The following is a 12,044-nucleotide window of genomic DNA, read 5'->3' on the forward strand; positions in this document are numbered from 1 at the left end:
AAAGCTGAAAATAATGCTAGGGCTAGCTTTCACCCATCTCCCAAGCTCTATATACTAATAAAACAAAAAATAAATAAATAATGTTGCTAAACTGAAGATTTTTGCAAACAGCAAAAGGACTGTACAGATCATAGTTACTTTAGTGAAAACTGGCTTCCTAGCTGGGCCTCACCAATAACTAGGGGGCGCCTCACAGTTTAAGAAGCGCTGACCTAGAGAGTAATTTATAATGGTCCTTATTAGAGATGAGCGAACCGGGTTCGGGTTTGAGTCGATCTGAACCTGAACGTTCGGTATTTGATTAGCTGGGGCTGCTGAACTTTGATAAAGCTCTAAGGCCTTATTCACACGTTCCGTAATTTACGGATTCGTATTTCCGTATCCGAGTTAGTGCACATTGAAGTCTATTGGGCTATTCACACGATCAGTAGCAGAAATGGATGAAAATCAATCCGTAAAAAAAAAGGACATGTCCTAGTGCGGACCGGGTGCGGACCCATTTTTTTTTGCGGATCCTCTCATTGAAATCAATTGGTTACGGATTGTTTACGGATTGTAACATGTTGGCATCTGTATTTCCGCAAAAATCTGGATGAAGTGCATTGAAAAGCAATAGTAGTAAAAAAATGGAATTACGGAAATACGGATGGAATACGGATGGAATACGGATGTCCAATCCGCAATTTCTCACGGGTTGTTTCAGGACCAGAAAAAAATACTGAACGTGTGCATAAGGCCTAAGGTTGTCTGGAAAACATGGATGCAGCCAATGACTATATCCATGTTTTCTACATAGCCTTAGGGTTTTATCCAAGATCAACAGCCACCGCTAATCAAATACCGAAACTTCGGGTCAGGATCGACTCGAGCATGCTCGAGGTTCGCTCATCTCTAGTTCTTACAGGTCTTTATACATCTAGAGAAGCAATGAGTATTTTTAAGGATGCCCCTGCTCTCTGAGTGAGAAATCTTCCTATTGCGTTCCTGTTCCCAAGACAAAAGATAGATAGGGGGTCCTTGAGATTTGTCCTGTAATAAGTGATCTACATACCTTGCCAATTAGTGTTTGAGGGTGATATCTGGAGGCCTTGAACAGGGAAGTCAATGGTATGTGAGTCAGTTTGTCCCAGATAGAGTCATGAGAGATAGTATGGGAGTTAATTAGATAAGGGAGTAATGTGCTAGGTGCTATAGGTGGAGGTGTAGAGGAATATTCTGGAGATTCCATATGAAACAATCGAACCAAAAGCATACCTTTGAGCAATGGATTGTATAGTGAATTAAAGCGACTGTCTGACCCCCCAAACCACTTGTACCTTCGGATAGCTGCTTTAAATCCAAGAATCTGTCCTGGGGTCCGTTCGGCAGGTGATGCAGTTATTGTGCTAAAAAACAACTTTTAAACTTGCAGCCCCGTGCCCAACGGGAGTATCTGTGCCCTAACTTTGCACCACCCCTCCGTCCCTCCTCCCCACCCTCTTCATCATTAGGAATGCCACTGGAACATTTTCTCATGTCTAAACAATGCACAGGTGCCTTAACGATCCAGCCCATGTTCAGTATTCACACAGGTGGGGAATATGAGACAATAATATGTATATATACGTATTATGGACATGAAGGGGTTAAAGAGTCAGTGTCGTTTCACAAGTTAAAAATCATAATTTCTCACCTGGCAGGGCTCCCCCTGGACATTATTCCATTCAAATTTGGCAGGTTGCTGATGTTCCTGCAGCCAGATATAGCCCCCAGAGTGCTGCTCATACACTTGCTATTCATTCTTCTGCAGGGTGCGTGTCAGCCCTCTGATGACATCACCTGCTCAGGACGTGCACAGCCTCCAGCTCCAACACCTGCCCCTAAATCCCTCCTCATCCATTCTGATCTCAGCCAGGCTGTAGAGCTGTCCACTCTGTGCAAATGCTTTTTCTAAGCAGAGAGGTCAGCTATACAGAATGGCTGAAAGCTATCCTCCTGAATGGTCACCCTGCTTTTCCGGCCTTGTGAATGGGGTGGAGTGGCCATTTAAACACAGTTTAAAGACAGTTAAAAGAAAAAAAAAAACTATAAAATAAATACTTTACATTCACAGACCCAGGTCCCAGAAGAGTCATGCAGGGCCAGGTCCAAAGCCTGTGCTGCTGTCAGACAAAGGCCAGTCAAAACTAGTTGTTTCCTTAGTCTGTGAACGTGCAGGCCTGCAGAGTTTACAGACTTGTAGATGAAAGCATGCTCAAATAGGCAATAAATTGACAGCCTTACATAAGAACACGCAGGGGGGAGGTACCAAAGAAATCTCGACAGTTTCTCATTCTAAATCAGTCAAGATTTTCACATTTGGAACAGTGAAGGCTAAAAGTTAGAAACAGTGCCCCCTGGTGGAGAATTGTATGGGTTCGTCAAAGCGGCACTAAGCCGCAAAACTGCGGTCACCCACCTTGTCCCCCCCGCTCCCCCTGCGCGCAGCAATAAAAGCCAGATGGTCTGAATACACTGCTGGTGAGTGCCTCCTTTCATCCTTTATTCATTGTTCATACAGCATGTTTATTTCAGATTGAGCACCACCACATACCGGAACCAGCCTGAGATAGAGTGCCATCTAGTGGAGAGCCAGGCAGTGCCATCACTTTTTGTCTTTCTTGTTGGATTGTATGAAGAGGGTTTGCAGTGTGAAACAATGAAAATAAATAAAATATATTGGAAAAAGGTTTGGAATCAATTGATCTAATATTTTAGAAAAATAAATGTAAACAACAGTGACACTTCAAAATTTCATAAGTCACCAAATTTATCCAGTAATGCCTGAACTCTTGGTAACACCTATTGAGGGTTAGTTAGCAGAATTAATGTCATCTGCAAAAGCTGCAATGGGTGCCAACTTTTCACCTTTGATCTCCTTGTCCCTCCTCAATGCCCGGAGAAGCGTTTCCATGACCATAATGTAAAATGAGGGAGAGAAAGGGCAACATTGCCGCATTCCATTTGTGATCCTAAAGTAAGGCGACAGACTACCATTCACCATAATTCTTGGGCTGGGAGCCTAAAAACTTATGACGTATTCCTGTCACATTTCAAAAGGGTTTTTTTTTTAATGCTTTTAGGAGTTAGGTCTTTTGCAGGAAAACAATATAGTTGTTTTTTTTTTAATGTTTTACATACACCAAAAGTTAAAAGGGGGCATTCGGTGTATGGTACCTCTGGTCCACTCTGTCTCGCTACCTTCTGCTCCCGTTTTTGGAGATGTGGGGCACATAGGGGGAGAGTTATCAAAGGGTATAAAATATACACTCACCGGCCACTTTATTAGGTACACCATGCTAGTAACGGGTTGGACCCCCTTTTGCCTTCAGAACTGCCTCAATTCTTTGTGGCATAGATACAACAAGGTGCTGGAAGCATTCCTCAGAGATTTTGGTCCATTTTGACATGATGGCATCACACAGTTGCCGCAGATTTGTCGGCTGCACATCCATGATGCGAATCTCCCGTTCCACCACATCTTAAAGATGCTCTATTGGATTGAGATCTGGTGACTGTGGAGGCCATTTGAGTACAGTGAACTCATTGTCATGTTCAAGAAACCAGTCTGAGATGATTCTAGCTTTATGACATGGCGCATTATCCTGCTGAAAGTAGCCATCAGATGTTGGGTACATTGTGGTCATAAAGGGATGGACATGGTGAGCAACAATACTCAGGTAGGCTGTGGCGTTGCAACGATGCTCAGTTGGTACCAAGGGGCCCAAAGAGTGCCAAGAAAATATTCCCCACACCATGACACCACCACCACCAGCCTGAACCGTTGATACAAGGCAGGATGGATCCATGCTTTCATGTTGTTGACGCCAAATTCTGACCCTACCATCCGAATGTTGCAGCAGAAATCGAGACTCATCAGACCAGGCAACGTTTTTCCGATCTTCTACTGTCCAATTTCGATGAGCTTGTGCGAATTGTAGCCTCAGTTTCCTGTTCTTAGCTGAAAGGAGTGGCATCCGGTGTGGTCTTCTGCTGCTGTAGCCCATCTGCCTCAAAGTTCTACGTACTGTGCGTTCAGAGATGCTCTTCTGCCTACCTTGGTTGTAACGGTTGGTTATTTGAGTCACTGTTGCTTTTCTATCAGCCCGAACCAGTCTGTCCATTCTCCTCTGACCTCTGGCATCAACAAGGCATTTCCGCCCACAGAACTGCCGCTCACTGGATGCTTTTTCTTTTTCGGACCATTCTCTGTAAACCCTAGAGATGGTTGTGCATGAATATCCCAGTAGATCAGCAGTTTCTGAAATACTCAGACCAGCCCTTCTGGCACCAACAACCATGCCACGTTCAAAGGCACTCAAATCACCTTTATTCCCCATACTGATGCTCGGTTTGAACTGCAGGAGATTGTCTTGACCATGTCTACATGCCTAAATGCACTGAGTTGCCGCCATGTGATTGGCTGATTAGAAATTAAGTGGTAACGTGCAGTTGGACAGGTGTACCTAATAAAGTGGCCGGTGAGTGTACATTGGTGTAAACTGCCCCCAGCAACCAATCCCAGCTCAGCTTACACCTCTGGTAAAATGAAAGCTGAACTGGGATTGGTTGCTTTGATAATTCCAGGCCATAATCTCTATCTCCACAACAGAGGGAATAGGCAATGGGGACAGTTACCTAGCAGTGTGATGTAGAGAGCTAGGACTAATAGTAGTTTCTGTTATGTGCACAGTAACAGAAGAGAAGCAGCAGAAACAAAAGATTGCATGAGGTCACTGGCAGGAAGACTGGGAACAGGGGATGCGGAAAAATAATAAAATAAAACTCAACTCTCTCTTGCTGCCAGCTACCATTTTCGGGTTGAAACCGGGTACGTCACATACCTGGCTCTTGCAGGTCATGGCCAGGTATGTGACGTCAGGTCATGGCCCTGCTGTCCCACCCCAGTCACTGATTGGCTGAGCGCGAGAATAGGTAAGTTTACTGTATTATTGTCCCACGCCCCCTGTCTTCCTCCCTTTTAAAAAAAAATGTTTTTTGTTTTTTTTTATTTGGTGGGATTTTTGCTTTAAAGGGAACCATTCACCTCGTAGCCCCCGGCAGAAACTGACATACAGTGACATAAAGGTCAATAAACTTACCACATCGCTCCCGGTCCCGTCCCGGATCCCGTTGTTGACACGGAGAAATCAACGATTTCCGCAGCCTCTGTTTACTGCACGTGCGCCGATTGGCTCGAACACGTATCCTGTTTACCGCGCAGGCGCAGAAGAGGTCGTCAGAAGACTGAAGACGTCAATCAAGTTCCAGGAGGCGTGGATGGGTGGCGACGAGAAGAGGACCTCATGAATAAGTTGGACTCGTCCGTCGTTCTATGGACGTTGGACTCATATCAGCTCATTACCATAATGGGCGGGAGAAGAAGAATCGGCAATTTCTCTGTGTCAACAATGGGATCCGGGACGGGACCGCGAGCGATGTGGTAAGTATACTGACCTTTATGTCACTGTATGTCAGTTTCTGGCGGGGGCCACGGGGTGAATGGTTCCCTTTAACTTCTGCATGTAACTTTCAAAAATTAAATCACTAGGACAAGTGAAATAAAGCAAGTTTGCAATTTACATTAGTTATTTTTGTTTTATCATCATGCTGTAAAACAAAGCTAAACTTAATTGTATCCAGGGTCCAGTCTCCTGAAGGCAACTTTGTCTCATTCAACTTGAAAAAAAGGCCCTAGAACTTAGAAATGTATTGTTTTTTATGAGAATACAATAAACCCTCTCCTCCATAGTTTATCTTTGGGTTCACGCTGCTGATTGCTTCGTGCACAGAATACAAGGAAGACTGCCAAACCTGCTATCATCTGACACCTGTGCTTTGCTAATATTACCCTGGATCGGCTGGCTTTCTTCCCTGGAGAAACGTGGAGATTCTGGCTGCCCTGGAGTCTCTTAGCACAACTTTACTAGGCGAGTCTATTCCTCACCATTACTCTACATTTATTTGGTTATACAGTACTGCCCTATGGTGCTCATACTCTTTTTCGTCCAATAGCCTATATTCTGTGAGCATTCAGGTTCAAAGTTGTCGAACCCATATATTTTGATCCACTCACTACTACTTAAAAGCAGTTTGCCCTCAGAAGGGGGTGTTTTACCTCTTCTGTACCACATGTCTCTATTAGGTCCAATAGACAATCTTCTCCAGGTGATTACTGGGGAAAAAAAAACTTTTTCCTGTGATAATGACTATTATGCCACTGCCATTATTGCTGTATCCCAAGCTCAATCTGATATCTGCTCCTCATACTGGCATTGCTGGGGCATCGCCTCAGCGGTTTCTGTTTTTAAAGCGTTCTTTAGTGCTTTTGTTTGGGTTATAGTCATTTTAAAGTATATTACCATTAAAAGATTCAACTACAAGGGGTTGTCTCAAAGAAAATTCTGAAAAGCGGTAGATTAGTTGATTACATTAGGCGGTTGCATAGTGACCAATGAGATGAAAAGCCATGGATTATAGATAATAGCCCCTTAACGACATCGGGCGTAAACTTACGCCCTGGCGCCATGGTACTTAGCGCATCAGGGCGTAAATTTACGCCCGATGTTTCCCCGATCGCTGCGTGTTCACACACAGCGGTCGGGGAAGATGGCCTGCTATAAATCATAGCAGGCCATCATAGCTTCTCGGCACGGGGGGTGGTTAACACCCCCCGTGCTTACAATCGCTGCTATAGGCTGATCAATTCAGATCAGCCAATAGCGGCGATCGGAACCTTTCCGGGTCATCGGTGACCCGATGACCCGGAAAAAAATGGCGGTCGGTGCTGTCCGAGGACGGCACCGACCGCCATTACTGTAAAAAGTAATGTTGATCGCCGTGCCACCGGCCCGATCGCCGTGAACGGCCGGCCGGCCGTTCACGGCGATCGGGCCGGTGGCACGGCGATCAGAGTCCCACAAAATAGTAAATACCTGCCCTGGACCCCTCAGCTAGGTAGCCGAGGGGTCCAGAGCAGGTATTTGTACATTACTCACCTGTCCCGGGCTCCTGATCGGCGTCTTCCGGGTTCGCGGCGTCCTCCGTCATTCCGTTCGGTCTTCGGGTCTTTCCGGCGGTCCTCGTCGTCTTCTTTCGGCTATTTTCGGCTCCAGCCTCGTCATTTTCCGGATTTTGCGCTCTGCTGCCCCCTAGCGGCTGATATGTGTAATACACTTATCAGCAGCTACAGGGATATTCAGAATATAAAAAAAAAATATTTTTTTTTCCCAAATTTTTTTTTTCCTATTTTCCGCACCCTATCGCCGCTGAGTGTTGATCAGCATCGCACGAAAGTGCGCTGCTAATCAGCAACTCCTCCTTTTTGGCGTAGGGTGTTTTTTTTCTATATTCTACTGCCACGGTCTGCTTATAAGTGCCGCACATAAGTGCGGCATTTATCAGCAACTCCTTTGTTGGCGTAGGTTTTTTTTTTATACTTACTGTAAAAAAACACGTAAAAAACACTACATTACACCACACTACATTGAATAAAGTTTGACACTACACCACTACATACCCCATATACTAGTCCCCGTATAAAGATGACCCCCAGGGTGTTTTCGGCGTCAGAGGGATACGTTATTATTGCCTCCGACACCAAAACAGCCAGTGAGGATGAATGGGGGGGTCCTTCTTTCCTCCATTCATCCTCATCATCCAGTGACGTGTCTGGGAGTAGCGTAGCGTACCCTGCCCCCCAGACACGTCTTTTCCGCCAGTACCGTCCCAATAAGAGATGACGGCATGGTGTGAAATTCTACACACTCTGTGACAGTACCTCAGGGTACACTTACAGGTTTCGGGTACGTGCAAACTGCGGAATGGCGAAGGATAACCCTTTGTGCATTCCGCAGCTGGCACCCACCGGCGGACTGATGCGGGCGCATGTCTCCACCCGTGTCATAGACTCCATTCTATGCACGGGCGGAATCCGTCGTCCATCCAAAGAATGAACACGTTGGACGGAGAGCGGAATCCGCCCGTGCATAGAATGGAGTCTATGACACGTGTGGAGACGTGCGCCTGCATCAGTTCGCCGGTGGGTGCCAGCTGTGGAATGCACGAAGGGTTATCTGTCGCGATTCCGCAGTGTGCACGTACCCTTAGAGTGTATGTAGGAAGGGACACCCGAATCCAGCCCCCAGATGCCCCCTTCCCCCCCATCCTTGGAGTTAGTGGGGAGATCGTCCGGGAACTGATCTTCCCACTGCTGGATAAAGGTTACCACCTGTACGGGGATAACTTTTATACCAGCACCCCCCTCTTCCAGTCCCTCGCTGCCCTGTAGCTTGCGGCACGATCCGAAAATATCAGAAGCAGTAATAGCGCCCTAATATTTAGCAGCCATGGAGCGGACCCAGCGCTTCTGGATATGAAGGACCCCGTATCGCACCAGGACAACATTTTCCAGGTGACGTCCCCCACACTGGAGAAAGGGAGACCCCAGAAGAAGTGCAGAGTGTGGGGTAACAGGGGGATCAGGAAGGACACCATTTTCCAGTGTGCCACCTGTCCTGATCACCCCGGCCTCTGTATACTGGATCGCTCCAAGGCGTACCACACGTCACTGGGGTTCTACATTATCTAAATTCTGTCCCTTATTCCTATTTCAGGGGTCACGTTGATCCAGGGATTATTCTGATCGCCATTATGGAGTCGGGAAGGAATTTTTCCCCTGTGATGAGGCTACTGTCGTCTGCCTCACGAGGGGTTTTTGCCTTCCTCTGGATCAACACAGGTTGAGTTTGATGGACACCTGTCATTTCCAACCTTATAAACTAATAATTGGCCTAATACCCCCAAATAAATTAGAATTGTCCCTTTTCCCCAGCTAAATAGGTATGGCCGCCATTCCCATTAGAGGATGCCATGATGCAATTACAAAGCCTCTGTGCGGCCAGGACAGTAGAAACCCCCCACAAGTGACCCCATTCTGGAAACTACACCCCATAAGGAATCTAAGAAGGGGGGCAGCGGGGATATGGCCCCCTGGTGACGGCCACATTTGGGACGTGAAAATGAAAAAAATTGTATTTTTTATTTTCTCGGCACATGTTCTACGTAAGTGCCCGTCACCAGTGGGGTCCATATGCTCACTGCACCCCTTGTTAGATTCCTTATGGGGTGTAGTTTCCAGAATAGGGTCACTTGTCGGGGGTTTCTACTGTCCTGGCAGCACAGGAGCTTTGTAATTGCGACATGGCCTCCATCCTCCATTCCAGCCTCTAAATGGCGCTCTGTCCCTTTGGTGACTTGCCCTGTGCCCATATGGCACATTATGCCCACATGTGGGGTATTTTCGTACTCAGGGGACACTACCCTACACGTTTTGTGTTCATTTTCTTTTTTAACCCCTTGTGGAAATGGAAAAAAATCAAGGCTAGACCAACATTTAGTGTAATTTTTGTAAAATTTTTACTCTAAATTATTAATCTTGTCATGTTTTTTCATTTTCACAAGGGGTTAAAAGATAAAAAAAAAACATTTAATGTGTAGAGCAATTTCCCCTGAGTACGGAAATACCCCACATGTGGACATAAAGCGCCATGCGGGTGCAGGGTAAGCCTCCGAAGGGAAGAAGCGCCATTTGGTTTTTGAAGGCTGGATTTGGATGGAATGGATTTCGAGGGGCCATGTTGCATTCAAAAGGCCCCTGTGTTGCCAAGACAGTTGAAACCCCCCACAAGTGACCCCATTATGGAAACTGCACCCCTCAAGGAATGTAACAAGGGGTGTAGTGAGCATATGGACCCCACTGGTGACGGACACAAATGTGGAACAATGTGGCGTGAAAATGAAATATTACATTTTTTACACTATAATGTTGGTTTAGCCTTGAATATATCATTTTCACAAGGGGTTAAAAGAGGAGAAAAAAAACAAAATGTGTAGCGCAATTTCCCCCGAGTCCGTAAATACCCCACATGTGGACATAAAGCGCCATGTGGGCGCAGGGCAAGCCTCCGAAGGGAAGGAGCGCCATTTCGTTTTTGAAGGCTGGATTTGGATGGAATGGATTTTGAGGGGCCATGTTGCATTCAAAAGGCCTCTGTGTTGCCAAGACAGTTGAAACCCCCCACAAGTGACCCCATTATAGAAACTACACCCCTCAAGGAATGTAACAAGGGGTGTAGTGAGCATATGGACCCCACTGGTGACGGGCACAAATGTGGAACAATGTGGCGTGAAAATGAAATATTACATTTTTTACACTATAATGTTGGTTTAGCCTTGAATTTATCATTTTCACAAGGGGTTAAAAGAGAAAAAAAACACACAATATATGTAGAGCAATTTCCCCCGAGTCCGTAAATACCCCACATGTAGACATAAAGCGTCATGTGGGCGCAGGGCAAGCCTCCGAAGGGAAGGAGCGCCATTTGGATTTTGGAGGTTGGATTTGGCTAGAATGGATGATGAACGCCATGTCGCATTTACAGAGCCCTCGTGCTGCCAGGACAGTGGAAACCCCCCACAAGTGACCCCATTCTGGAAACTGCACCCCTCAAGGAATCTAACAAGGGGTGCAGTGAGGATATGAACCCCTTGATGACGGGCACATTTGTGCCATGAAAGTGAAAAAATGAAATTTTTCCCTTTCACGTCACATTGTTCCACATTTGTGCCCGTCACCAGTGGGGTCCATATGCTCACTGCACCCCTTGTTAGATTCCTTGAGGGGTGTAGTTTCCAGAATGGAATCACTTGTGGGGGGTTTCCAGTGTCTTGGCAGCACGAGGGCTCTGTAAATGCGACATGGCCCTTGAAATCCTTTTCAGTGAAATTCAGCTTCCAAAAGCCAATTGGCGCTCCTTCCCTTTGGAGGCTCGTCCTGCGCCCCCTTGGCACTTTATCGCCACATGTGGGGTATTTCTGTACTCGGGAGAAACTGCGCTACACATTTTTTGTCTTTTTTTGCCTCTTATCCCTTTAAGAAAATGAAAAATTGAAGGCTAGAACAACGTTTTAGTGTAAAAAATAAATTTTTCTTTTTTCACGCCATATTGTTCGGAAAATCTGTGAAGCACCTGTGGGGTCCAGATGCTCACCGCACCCCTTGTTACATTCCTTGAGGGGTGTAGTTTTCTAAATGGTGTCCCTTTAGGGGTGTTTTTTAGGTTTTGACACCCCAGAGCCTCTGCCAACCTGAAGTGGTACAGTCAAAAATGACCAAATATAACGGAGGCGTTGAAATTCACTAGGCGCTCCCTTATATCTGAGGCTTGTGGTTGCGTCAAATAGCGCAATAGGGTCACATATGGGGTATTTCTATAAACTGCAGAAACGGGGCAATAATTATTGGGGTGCATTTCTCTGGTAATAGGTTTATAATTATGAAAAATATTGGATTACAATAAAATCTCTGCACAGAAAATTAAAATTTTCAAATTCCTTACACACTTCGCTTTTATTTCTGTGACTCCCCTAAAGGGTTAAAACACTTTCTGGATGTGCTTTTGCAGAGTTTGGGGGGTGCAGTTTCTGAAATGGGGTGCTTTGTGGGGCTTTCTAACATACAGGCCCCTCAAATACACTTTAAACCTGAACAGGTCCCTAAAAATATCTGATTTTGAAATTTTACTGAAAATTTGGAAATTTGCTGCTAATGTTTTAAGCTTCCTATCGTCTAAAAAAAATGAAAGATAGTTTAATAAATGCCGCCAACATAAAGTAGACATGTTGCTAATGCTATTTAATATATAATTTATGTGGTATAACCACTTTCTGTATACGCAAAAAAGTTTCAAAGTTGGAAAAATGCATTTTTTCACATTTTTTCACATTATTTGGTTTTTTTTCATAAAGATTTGTTATGAGTATCGACTCCAATTTACCAGAAATGTAAAGTACAATATGTCACGAGAAAACAATCTCAGAATCAGCCGGATAGGTAAAAGCATCCCGAAGGTATTAATGACTAAAGTGACACTGGTCATATTCATAAAATTTGTCTCTGTCATTAAGGCCATTTCAGGCTCTGTCCTTAAGGGGATAGGTACTGGATTAGAATAAACACAAAAAGA

The sequence above is a fragment of the Dendropsophus ebraccatus genome, chromosome 5 (assembly GCF_027789765.1).
Source record: "Dendropsophus ebraccatus isolate aDenEbr1 chromosome 5, aDenEbr1.pat, whole genome shotgun sequence".
NCBI classification, from domain to species: domain Eukaryota; kingdom Metazoa; phylum Chordata; class Amphibia; order Anura; family Hylidae; genus Dendropsophus; species Dendropsophus ebraccatus.